This window comes from Ostrea edulis, chromosome 7 (genome assembly GCF_947568905.1).
Source record: "Ostrea edulis chromosome 7, xbOstEdul1.1, whole genome shotgun sequence".
Lineage (NCBI taxonomy): Eukaryota > Metazoa > Mollusca > Bivalvia > Ostreida > Ostreidae > Ostrea > Ostrea edulis.
The window spans coordinates 63,282,906-63,294,744 of record NC_079170.1 but is presented as its reverse complement, the minus strand read 5'-3'; positions in this window follow the sequence as shown (position 1 = coordinate 63,294,744).

Below are 11,839 nucleotides of genomic sequence, written 5' to 3'. Positions count from 1 at the left end.
GATATGAAAAATTGATTATATCTAAAGTGTCTTAAAGTCGGAAACTAAATTGGGACTCATTTGTCTTTTTTTTTTTTTTTTTTAACTCCGAGTGCATCAACAAATCGGACGGAAGACCTACTCGTTGCTCGCACCGAGATCGTGTCTAGTTATTATTAAGGTCTTCCGTCTCCTGCGGAAGACCTTACTATTATTGTTCGCGTTCTTCTTCTTCATTATTAAGGTCTTCCGTATCCTGCGGAAGACCTTACTATTATTGTTCGCGTTCTTCTTCTTCATTATTATTATTATTATTTTCCTTGGTAGTACACGCGTTTTTCTCAGCCATTTCTCGATCGATTTTCACGAAATTTTCAGGAAAGATGTCTTTTGGTGACGAGACTTTGCTTGCAAAATTTCGTGCTTGACATCACTTCCGGTCAGGAGTTATCTCTCTTTTAGTGACTTTTTGAAGGGCCTTGTTGTCCACACATCTCCTCCGTCAGTTTTGAAGCTAGAGTCTTGAAATTTCTACACAAGATAGAGTAAACATTTTAGAAGATTTGTGGGGGATTCGATTTTACCGGAGGCGATTTGCCTAAACGCTCGCCTGGACCTGAAAAAATGGATGCCAAAATTGTTCGCCGATTTCGGCGATTTTTGACCTTTGATCTCCAATATCTTTTTTCTTGCAAATATTTTGTTAAGACATGTAGAACAAAAGTTGTGCACATTTACGAGATCTTTTCGAAAATATCAAGATTTAGGGGCTAGCCCCTTCAATTAGGGATCTAGAAGGGCTCAAAGTCTACATCAAATATCTCAAAAATCGTTAATATTTTGGTATAAGTCAAAGAACAAAAAATGTTCATCTCAACAATCCAAATCTATTCATATAAAAATTTAGGTCATATGTTACGTAATAAGGGATTTTAAGGGCCAAAACCATAAATTTTTTACCCCTTGTATCTCGAAAACGACAAATATTTTGAAAAGCAATAAAGAACAAAAGTTGTTCAGAATGATGATCTGAACAATATACATATTTCGTTTTTACCCTATGTGGCCCCGTTAGGGAGCTACAGTTTGGCCTCTAAAAATTACTTCTAGAAATAACTCGAGAACGGTAAAGAATTTCTAAATACTTGTTGAACAAAAAATGTTTGAAATGTCATGACCTTTCTTACGATATCAAGCAAAAGAGGCTGACCCTTTAAATTAGAGGCCCAGAAGGGTCCAAAGGTTTATGAGAATATCTCAGAAACTATTAATATTTTGTAATAAGTCATTGAAGCGGAAATGTTCATCTAAACGAGCTTGTTCTTATCAAATCAAAAAGTAGGTCATATGTTACGTAATAAGGGATTTTAAGGGCCAAAATCATAAATAATTGACGCCTCATATCTTGAAAACGACAAATATTTTGAAAAGCATTATTGAACAAAAGTTGTTCAGAATGATAATCTAAACAATATGTACATTTCGTTTTTTCCCTATGTGGCCCCGTTAGGGAGCTACAGTTTGGCCCCTAAATATTTCTTGTAGAGATAACTCGAGAACGGTAAAGAATTTCTAAATACTTGTTGAGCAAAAAATGTTTAAAATGACAAGGCCTTTCTTACGATATCAAGCAAAACGGGCTGGCCCTTTAAATTAGGGGTTCAGAAGGGTCCAAATGTTTTTGAGAATATCTCAGAAACTATTAATATTTTATAATAAGTTGTAGAAGCGGAAATGTTCATCTCAACGAGCTTTGACGCCTCATATCTTTAAAACGACATATTTTTTGAAAAGCATTATTGAACAAAAGTTGTTCAATGTGTCATAACCTATCGATCAATATCAAAAAATGGGTCTGTGGGCCTCATGGCTCGCCTGTAGAGTCGATTTTTGTCGATATCAGTCGATTTCAAAAACTTGTAACTGGTAAATATTTTGTAAGGACATATTGAACAAAAGTTGTTCAGTTTATCGAGATCTATCGATTGATATCAAGAAATAGGCCTATAGTCCTAATGGCTCGCCTGTAGAGTCGATTTTTTGTCGATATCGGTCGATCTCAATAACTTTTTACAGGTAAATATTTTGTAAAGACATATAGAACTAAAGTTGTTGAGTCTATAGAGGACTAACAAATGACATCAAGAAATAGGCCCGCGGGCCTTATGGCTCGCCTGAAGAGTCGAATTTCAAACGAATTTCACCGCAACTTTGCTTCAGAAGCTTATGATATGAAAAATTGATTATATCTAAAGTGTCTTAAAGTCGGAAACTAAATTGGGACTCATTTGTCTTTCTTTTTCTTTTTTTTGAACTCCGAGTGCATCAACAAATCGGACGGAAGACCTACTCGTTGCTCGCAACGAGATCGTGTCTAGTTATTATTATTATTATGTTCCCCAAACAAAGTTTGGGAACATATTGTTTTTACTCTGTTTCTTATTATTATGTTCCCCAAACAAAGTTTGGGAACATATTGGTTTTACTCTGTTTCTTATTATGTTCCCCAAACAAAGTTTGGGAACATATTGGTTTTACTCTGTTTCTTATTATTATTATGTTCCCCAAACAAAGTTTGGGAACATATTGGTTTTACTCTGTTTCTTATTATGTTCCCCAAACGAAGTTTGGGAACATATTGGTTTTACTCTGTTTCTTATTATTATGTTCCCCAAACAAAGTTTGGGAACATATTGGTTTTACTCTGTTTCTTATTATTATGTTCCCCAAACAAAGTTTGGGAACATATTGGTTTTACTCTGTTTCTTATTATTAAGGTCTTCCGTCTCCTGCGGAAGACCTTACTATTATTGTTCGCGTTCTTCTTCTTCATTATTATTATTATTTTCCTTGGAAGTACACGCGATTTTCTCAGCCATTTCTGGTTCGATTTTCACGAAATTTTCAGGAAAGATGTCTTTTGGTGACGAGACTTTGCTTGCAAAATTTTGTGCTTGACGTCACTTCCGGTCAGGAGTTATCTCTCTTTTAGTGACTTTTTGAAGGGTCTTGTTGTCCACGCATCTCCTCCGTTAGTTTTGAAGCTAGAGTCTTGAAATTTCTACACAAGATAGAGTAAACATTTTAGAAGATTTGTGGGGGATTCGATTTTACCGGAGGCGATTTGCCTAAACGCTCGCCTGGACCTTAAAATATGGATGCCAAAATTTTTCGACGATTTCGGCGATTTTTGACCTTTGATTTCCAATATCTTTTTTCTTGCAAATATTTTGTTAAGACATGTAGAACAAAAGTTGTGCACATTTACGAGATCTTTTCGAAAATATCAAGATTTAGGGGCTAGCCCCTTCAATTAGGGATCTAGAAGGGCTCAAAGTCTACATCAAATATCTCAAAAATCGTTAATATTTTGGTATAAGTCAAAGAACAAAAAATGTTCATCTTAACAATCCAAATCTATTCATATAAAAATTTAGGTGATATGTTACGTAATAAGGGATTTTAAGGGCCAAAACCATAAATTTTTTACCCCTTGTATCTCGAAAACGACAAATATTTTGAAAAGCAATAAAGAACAAAAGTTGTTCAGAATGATGATCTGAACAATATGCATATTTCGTTTTTACCCTATGTGGCCCCGTTAGGGAGCTACAGTTTGGCCCCTAAAAACTACTTCTAGAAATAACTCGAGAACGGTAAAGAATTTCTAAATACTTGTTGAACAAAAAATGTTTGAAATCTCATGACCTTTCTTACGATAAATAATTGACGCCTCATATCTTGAAAACGACAAATATTTTGAAAAGCATTATTGAACAAAAGTTGTTCAGAATGATAATCTAAACAATATGTACATTTCGTTTTTTCCCTATGTGGCCCCGTTAGGGAGCTACAATTTGGCCCCTAAATATTTCTTGTAGAGATAACTCGAGAAGGTAAAGAATTTCTAAATACTTGTTGAGCAAAAAATGTTTAAAATGACAAGGGCTTTCTTACGATATCAAGCAAAACGGGCTGGCCCTTTAAATTAGGGGTTCAGAAGGGTCCAAATGTTTTTGAGAATATCTCAGAAACTATTAATATTTTATAATAAGTTGTAGAAGCGGAAATGTTCATCTCAACGAACTTGATCTTATCAAATCAAAAAGTAGGTCATATGTTACGTAATTAGAGATTTTAAGGGCCAAAATCGTAAATATTTGACGCCTCATATCTTTAAAACGACATATTTTTTGAAAAGCATTATTGAACAAAAGTTGTTCAATGTGTCATAACCTATCGATCAATATCAAAAAATGGGTCTGTGGGCCTCATGGCTCGCCTGTAGAGTCGATTTTTGTCGATATCAGTCGATTTCAAAAACTTGTAACTGGTAAATATTTTGTAAGGACATATTGAACAAAAGTTGTTCAGTTTATCGAGATCTATCGATTGATATCAAGAAATAGGCCTATGGTCCTAATGGCTCGCCTGTAGAGTCGATTTTTTGTCCATATCGGTCGATCTCAATAACTTTTTACAGGTAAATATTTTGTAAAGACATATAGAACTAAAGTTGTTGAGTCTATAGAGGGCTAACAAATAACATCAAGAAATAGGCCCGTGGGCCTTATGGCTCGCCTGGAGAGTCGAATTTCAAACGAATTTCACCGCAACTTTGCTTCAGAAGCTTATGATATGAAAAATTGATTATATCTAAAGTGTCTTAAAGTCGGAAACTAAATTGGGACTCATTTGTCCTTTTTTTTTTTTTTTTTGAACTCCAAGTGCATCAACAAATCGGACGGAAGACCTACTCGTTGCTCGCAACGAGATCGTGTCTAGTTATTATTATTATTATTATTATTATTATTTTCCTTGGTAGTACACGCGTTTTTCTCAGCCATTTCTCGATCGATTTTCACGAAATTTTCAGGAAAGATGTCTTTTGGTGACGAGACTTTGCTTGCAAAATGTCGTGCTTGACGTCACTTCCGGTCAGGAGTTATCTCTCTTTTAGTGACTTTTTGAAGGGCCTTGTTGTCCACGCATCTCCTCCGTTAGTTTTGAAGCTAGAGTCTTGAAATTTCTACACAAGATAGAGTAAACATTTTAGAAGATTTGTGGGGGATTCGATTTTACCAGAGGCGATTTGCCTAAACGCTCGCCTGGACCTGAAAAAATGGATGCCAAAATTGTTCGCCGATTTCGGCGATTTTTGACCTTTGATCTCCAATATCTTTTTTCTTGCAAATATTTTGTTAAGACATGTAGAACAAAAGTTGTGCACATTTACGAGATCTTTTCGAAAATATCAAGATTTAGGGGCTAACCCCTTAAATTAGGGATCTAGAAGGGCTCAAAGTCTAGATCAAATATCTCAAAAATCGTTAATATTTTGGTATAAGTCAAAGAACAAAAAATGTTCATCTCAACAATCCAAATCTATTCATATAAAAATTTAGGTCATATGTTACGTAATAAGGGATTACGTAATAAGGGATTTTAAGGGCCAAAACCATAAAAATTTTACCCCTTGTATCTCGAAAACGACAAATATTTTGAAAAGCAATAAAGAACAAAAGTTGTTCAGAATGATGATCTGAACAATATGAATATTTCGTTTTTACCTTATGTGGCCCCGTTAGGGAGCTACAGTTTGGCCCCTAAAAATTACTTCTAGAAATAACTCGAGAACGGTAAAGAATTTCTAAATACTTGTTGAACAAAAAATGTTTGAAATGTCATGACCTTTCTTACGATATCAAGCAAAAGGGGCTGACCCTTTAAATTAGGGGCCCAGAAGGGTCCAAAGGTTTATGAGAATATCTCAGAAACTATTAATATTTTGTAATAAGTCATTGAAGCGGAAATGTTCATCTAAACGAGCTTGTTCTTATCAAATCAAAAAGTAGGTCATATGTTACGTAATAAGGGATTTTAAGGGCCAAAATCATAAATAATTGACGCCTCATATCTTGAAAACAACAAATATTTTAAAAAGCATTATTGAACAAAAGTTGTTCAGAATGATAATCTAAACAATATGTACATTTCGTTTTTTCCCTATGTGGCCCCGTTAGGGAGCTACAGTTTGGCCCCTAAAAATTACTTCTAGAAATAACTCGAGAACGGTAAAGAATTTCTAAATACTTGTTGAACAAAAAATGTTTGAAATGTCATGACCTTTCTTACGATATCAAGCAAAAGGGGCTGACCCTTTAAATTAGGGGCCCAGAAGGGTCCAAAGCTTTATGAGAATATCTCAGAAACTATTAATATTTTGTAATAAGTCATTGAAGTGGAAATGTTCATCTAAACGAGCTTGTTCTTATCAAATCAAAAAGTAGGTCATATGTTACGTAATAAGGGATTTTAAGGGCCAAAATCATAAATAATTGACGCCTCATATCTTGAAAACGACAAATATTTTGAAAAGCATTATTGAACAAAAGTTGTTCAGAATGATAATCTAAACAATGTGTACATTTCGTTATTTCCCTATGTGGCCCCGTTAGGGAGCTACAGTTTGGCCCCTAAATATTTCTTGTAGAGATAACTCCAGAACGGTAAAGAATTTCTAAATACTTGTTGAGCAAAAAATGTTTAAAATGACAAGGCCTTTCTTACGATATCAAGCAAAACGGGCTGGCCCTTTAAATTAGGGGTTCAGAAGGGTCCAAATGTTTTTGAGAATATCTCAGAAACTATTAATATTTTATGATAAGTTGTAGAAGCGGAAATGTTCATCTCAACGAGCTTGATCTTATCAAATCAAAAAGTAGGTCATATGTTACGTAATTAGAGATTTTAAGGGCCAAAATCGTAAATATTTGACGCCTCATATCTTTAAAACAACATATTTTTTGAAAAGCATTATTGAACAAAAGTTGTTCAATGTGTCATAACCTATCGATCAATATCAAAAAATGGGTCTGTGGGCCTCATGGCTCGCCTGTAGAGTCGATTTTTGTCGATATCAGTCGATTTCAAAAACTTGTAACTGGTAAATATTTTGTAAGGACATATTGAGCAAAAGTTGTTCAGTTTATCGAGATCTATCGATTGATATCAAGAAATAGGCCTATGGTCCTAATGGCTCGCCTGTAGAGTCGATTTTTTGTCGATATCGGTCGATCTCAATAACTTTTTACAGGTAAATATTTTGTAAAGACATATAGAACTAAAGTTGTTGAGTCTATAGAGGGCTAACAAATGACATCAAGAAATAGGCCCGCGGGCCTTATGGCTCGCCTGGAGAGTCGAATTTCAAACGAATTTCACCGCAACTTTGCTTCAGAAGCTTATGATATGAAAAATTGATTATATCTAAAGTGTCTTAAAGTCAGAAACTAAATTGGGACTCATTTGTCTTTTTTTTTTTTTTTAACTCCGAGTGCATCAACAAATCGGACGGAAGACCTACTCGTTGCTCGCAACGAGATTGTGTCTAGTTATTATTATTATTCTTTTTTTTTCTCCTTACCGATTTTTGTGCAGAAGATTTCTCGGAGATGGATGGATCAATTTGCTTCAAATTTTCAGGATTGATGCGTTGCCATTTGAAGTTTGTACCGCCGTTTCAATTTTCGAAAAATCACTTCCGGTTGGAAGTTATCCCCCTTTTATCGATTTTCAGATGACCATTTTGTCCAGACAAAAACTCAAAAACGATAAAAGCTAGAGTGCTGAAATTTTCAGTGATGTTAGACGACATGTTGTAGTTGTGCACCTGGGTTTTAAAAATTTCCGGAAGGGCCTAGTATGGAAGCTCGGTAGGGGTCGAAAATGGAGTTTTAAAAAGTGTCTCATTTTTCTCCACGTTTTAAATCATAACTTTTTACTCGTAAATATTTTGCTTAGACATATATAACAAAACTTGTACAGTTTATTGAGATCTTTCGTGCCGTATCAAGAAATGGGTCCATGGGCCTCATGGCTTGCCTGAACCATTGAGTTTCTGTTACAATGATTAACTTTTTTCTCACGAAACTTTTGATAAGACATGTAGAATAAAAGTTGTTCAGGTTTGCAAGATCTATCTAATGATATCAAAAAATAGGCCTCAGGGCGTCATGGCTCGCCTGAACAGTCGAATTTGTATCACAATTAATAACATTAATAACTTTTTTCTCGAGAAACTTTTGACAAGACATGTTGAACAAAAGTTGTTCAGTTTCGCAAGGGTTAACTAACGATGTTAATAAATAGGCCTGCGGGTCTCATGGCTCACCTGAACAGTTGGGTTATTGTTGCAATCTATAACATTTTTGTCAAGAAACTTTTAATAAGACATCTTGAACAAAAGTTGTTCAGTTTTGCAAGATCTTTCGAACAACATCATGAAAAAGGCCAACGGGCCTCATGGCTCGCCTGAACAGTTTCATCAGTGTCACAATTACTAACTTTTTTCTCGAGAATCTTTTGATAAGACATGTAGAACAAAAGTTGTTCAGTTTTGCAAGATCTTTCAAACGATATCAAGAAAAAGGCCCACGGGCCTTATGACTCGCCTTAACAGTGATAAATGTCGCATAACGTTATACTCGTAAATATTTTGTTTAGACATATATAACAAAAGTTGTACAGTTTATTGAGATCTTTCGTGCCGTATCAAGAAATGGGCCCATGGGCCTCATGGCTTGCCTGAACCATTGAGTTTCTGTTACAATGATTAACTTTTTTCTCACGAAACTTTTGATAAGACATGTAGAATAAAAGTTGTTCAGGTTTGCAAGATCTATCTAATGATATCAAAAAATAGGCCTGCGGGCGTCATGGCTCGCCTGAACAGTCGAATTTGTATCACAATTAATAACATTAAGAACTTTTTTCTCGAGAAACTTTTGATAAGACATGTAGAACAAAAGTTGTTCAGATTCGCAAGCGTTACTAACGATGTTAAGAATAAGGCCTGCGGGTCTCATGGCTCACCTGAACAGTTGGGTTATTGTTGTAATCTATAACATTTTAGTCAAGAAACTTTTAATGAGACATCTAGAGCAAAAGTTGTTCAGTTTTGCAAGATGTTTCAAACAACATCATGAAAAAGGCGAACAGGTCTCATGGCTCGCCTGAAGAGTTTGATTAGTGTCACAATCAATAGCTTTTTTCTGGAGAAACTTTTGATAAAACATGTAGACCAAAAGTTGTTCAGGTTTGCAAGATCTTTCAAACGATATCAAGAAAAAGGCCCACGGGCCTTATGACTCGCCTTAACAGTCTGATAAATGTCGCAATCAATAACTTTTTTCTTAAGAAAATTTCCATAGGACATGTAGAAAAAAATTTGTTCAGTTTTGCGAGATATATCTAGAATGATATATATATAAAAAAAAAAAAAAATAGGCCTCCGGGCGGCATGACTCGCTTGATCAGTCGAATCTGTATCGCAGTAAATAAGATTATTAACTTTTTTCTCGAAAAAAAGCTGACCCCTTTAATTAGTTGCCGAGAGGTAGAGAGAGTCTTTAATTTATAACATTTAAATGATCAATATTTGTAAAACATTACCAAAGCTAAATTATACGTCTAGAAAATATATTTGTATCATTATTTATGAACGAAAATGTCAGTCAAATTCTTATCTAATCACATCTAAATTTGGACGGAAAACCCACTCGTTGCTCGCAACGAGATCGAATCTAGTTATTATTATTATTCTTTTGTTTTTCTCCTTACCGATTTTTGTGCAGAAGATTTCTCGGAGATGGTTGGATCGATTTGCTTCAAATTTTCAGGATTGATGCGTTGCCATTTGAAGTTTGTACCGCCGTTTCAATTTTCGAAAAATCACTTCCGGTTGGAAGTTATCCCCCTTTTATCGATTTTCAGATGACCATTTTGTCCAGACAAAAACTCAAAAACGATAAAAGCTAGAGTGCTGAAATTTTCAGTGATGTTAGACGACATGTTGTAGTTGTGCACCTGGGTTTTAAAAATTTCCGGAAGGGCCTAGTATGGAAGCTCGGTAGGGGTCGAAAATGGAGTTTTAAAAAGTGTCCAATTTTTTTCCACGTTTTGAATCATAACGTTTTACTCGTAAATATTTTGTTTAGACATATATAACAAAACTTGTACAGTTTATTGAGATCTTTCGTGCCATATCAAGAAATGGGCCCATGGGCCTCATGGCTCGCCTGAACAATTGAATTTCTGTTACAATGATTAACTTTTTTCTCACAAAACGTTTGATAAGACATGTAGAATAAAAGTTGTTCAGTTTTGCAAGTTCTATCTAATGATATCTAAAAATAGGCCTCCGAGCGTCATGGCTCGCCTGAACAGTCGAATTTGTATCGCAATTAATAACATTAATAACTTTTTCGTCGAGAAACTTTTGACAAGACATGTAGAACAAAAGTTGTTCAGTTTCGCAAACGTTAACTAACGATGTTAAGAAATAGGCCTGCGGGTCTCACGGCTCACCTGAACAGTTGGGTTATTGTTGCAATCTATAACATTTTTGTCAAGAAACTTTTAATAAGACATCTAGAACGAAAGTTGTTCATATTTGCAAGATCTTTCGAACAACATGATGAAAAAGGCCAACGGGCCTCATAGCTCGCCTGAAGAGTTTGATTAGTGTCACAATCAATAACTTTTTTCTGGAGAAACTTTTGATAAGACATGTAGAACAAAAGTTGTTCAGTTTCGCAAGCGTTAACTAACGATGTTAAGAAATAGGCCTGCGGGTCTCATGGCTCACCTGAACAGTTGGGTTATTGTTGCAATCTATAACATTTTTGTCAAAAAACTTTTAATAAGACATCTAGAACAAAAGTTGTTCAGTTTTGCAAGATCTTTCCAACAACATCATGAAAAAGGCCAACAGACCTCATGGCTCGCCTGAACAGTTTGTTAGTGTCACAATTACTAACTTTTTTCTCGAGAATCTTTTGATAAGACATGTGGAACAAAAGTTGTTCAGTTTTGCAAGATCTTTCAAACGATATCAAGAAAAAGGCCCACGGGCCTTATGACTCGCCTTAACAATCTGATAAATGTCGCATAACTTTATACTCGTAAATATTTTGTTTAGAGATATATAACAAAAGTTGTACAGTTTATTGAGGTCTTTCGTGCCGTATCCAGAAATGGGCCAATGGGCCTCATGGCTCGCCTGAACCATTGGATTTCTGTTACAATGATTAACTTTTTCCTCACGAAACTTTGATAAAACATGTAGAATAAAAGTTGTTCAGTTTTGCAAGTTCTATCTAATGATATAAAAAAAAGGCCTCCGTGCGTTATGGCTCGCCTGAACAGTGGAATTTGTATCACAATTAATAACATTAATAACTTTTTTCTCGACAAACTTTTGACAAGACATGTAGAACAAAAGTTGTTCAGTTTCGCAAGTGTTAACTAACGATGTTAAGAAATAGGCCTGCGGGTCTCATGGCTCACCTGAACAGTTAGGTTATTGTTGCAATCTATAACATTTTAGTCAAGAAACTTTTAATGAGACATCAAGAAAAAGGCCCACGGGCCTTATGACTCGCCTTAACAATCTGATAAATGTCGCAATCAATAACTTTTTTCTCAAGAAAATTTTGATAGGACATGTAGAGCAAAATTTGTTCAGTTATGCGAGATATATCTAGAATGATATAAAAAAAAATAAGCCTCCGGGCGACATGACTCGCCTGATCAGTCGAATTTGTATCGCAGTAAATAACATTATTAACTTTTTTCTCGAAAAAAGGCTGACCTCTTTAATTATTGGCCGAGAGGGACAGAGAGTCTTTAATTTATAACACTTAAATGATTAATATTTGTAAAACATTACTGAAGCTAAATTGTACGTCTAGACAATATATTTGTATCATTATTTATGAACGAAAATCTCAGTCAAATTCTTATCTCATCACATCTAAAATTGGACGGAAGACCCACTCGTTGCTCGCAACGAGATCGC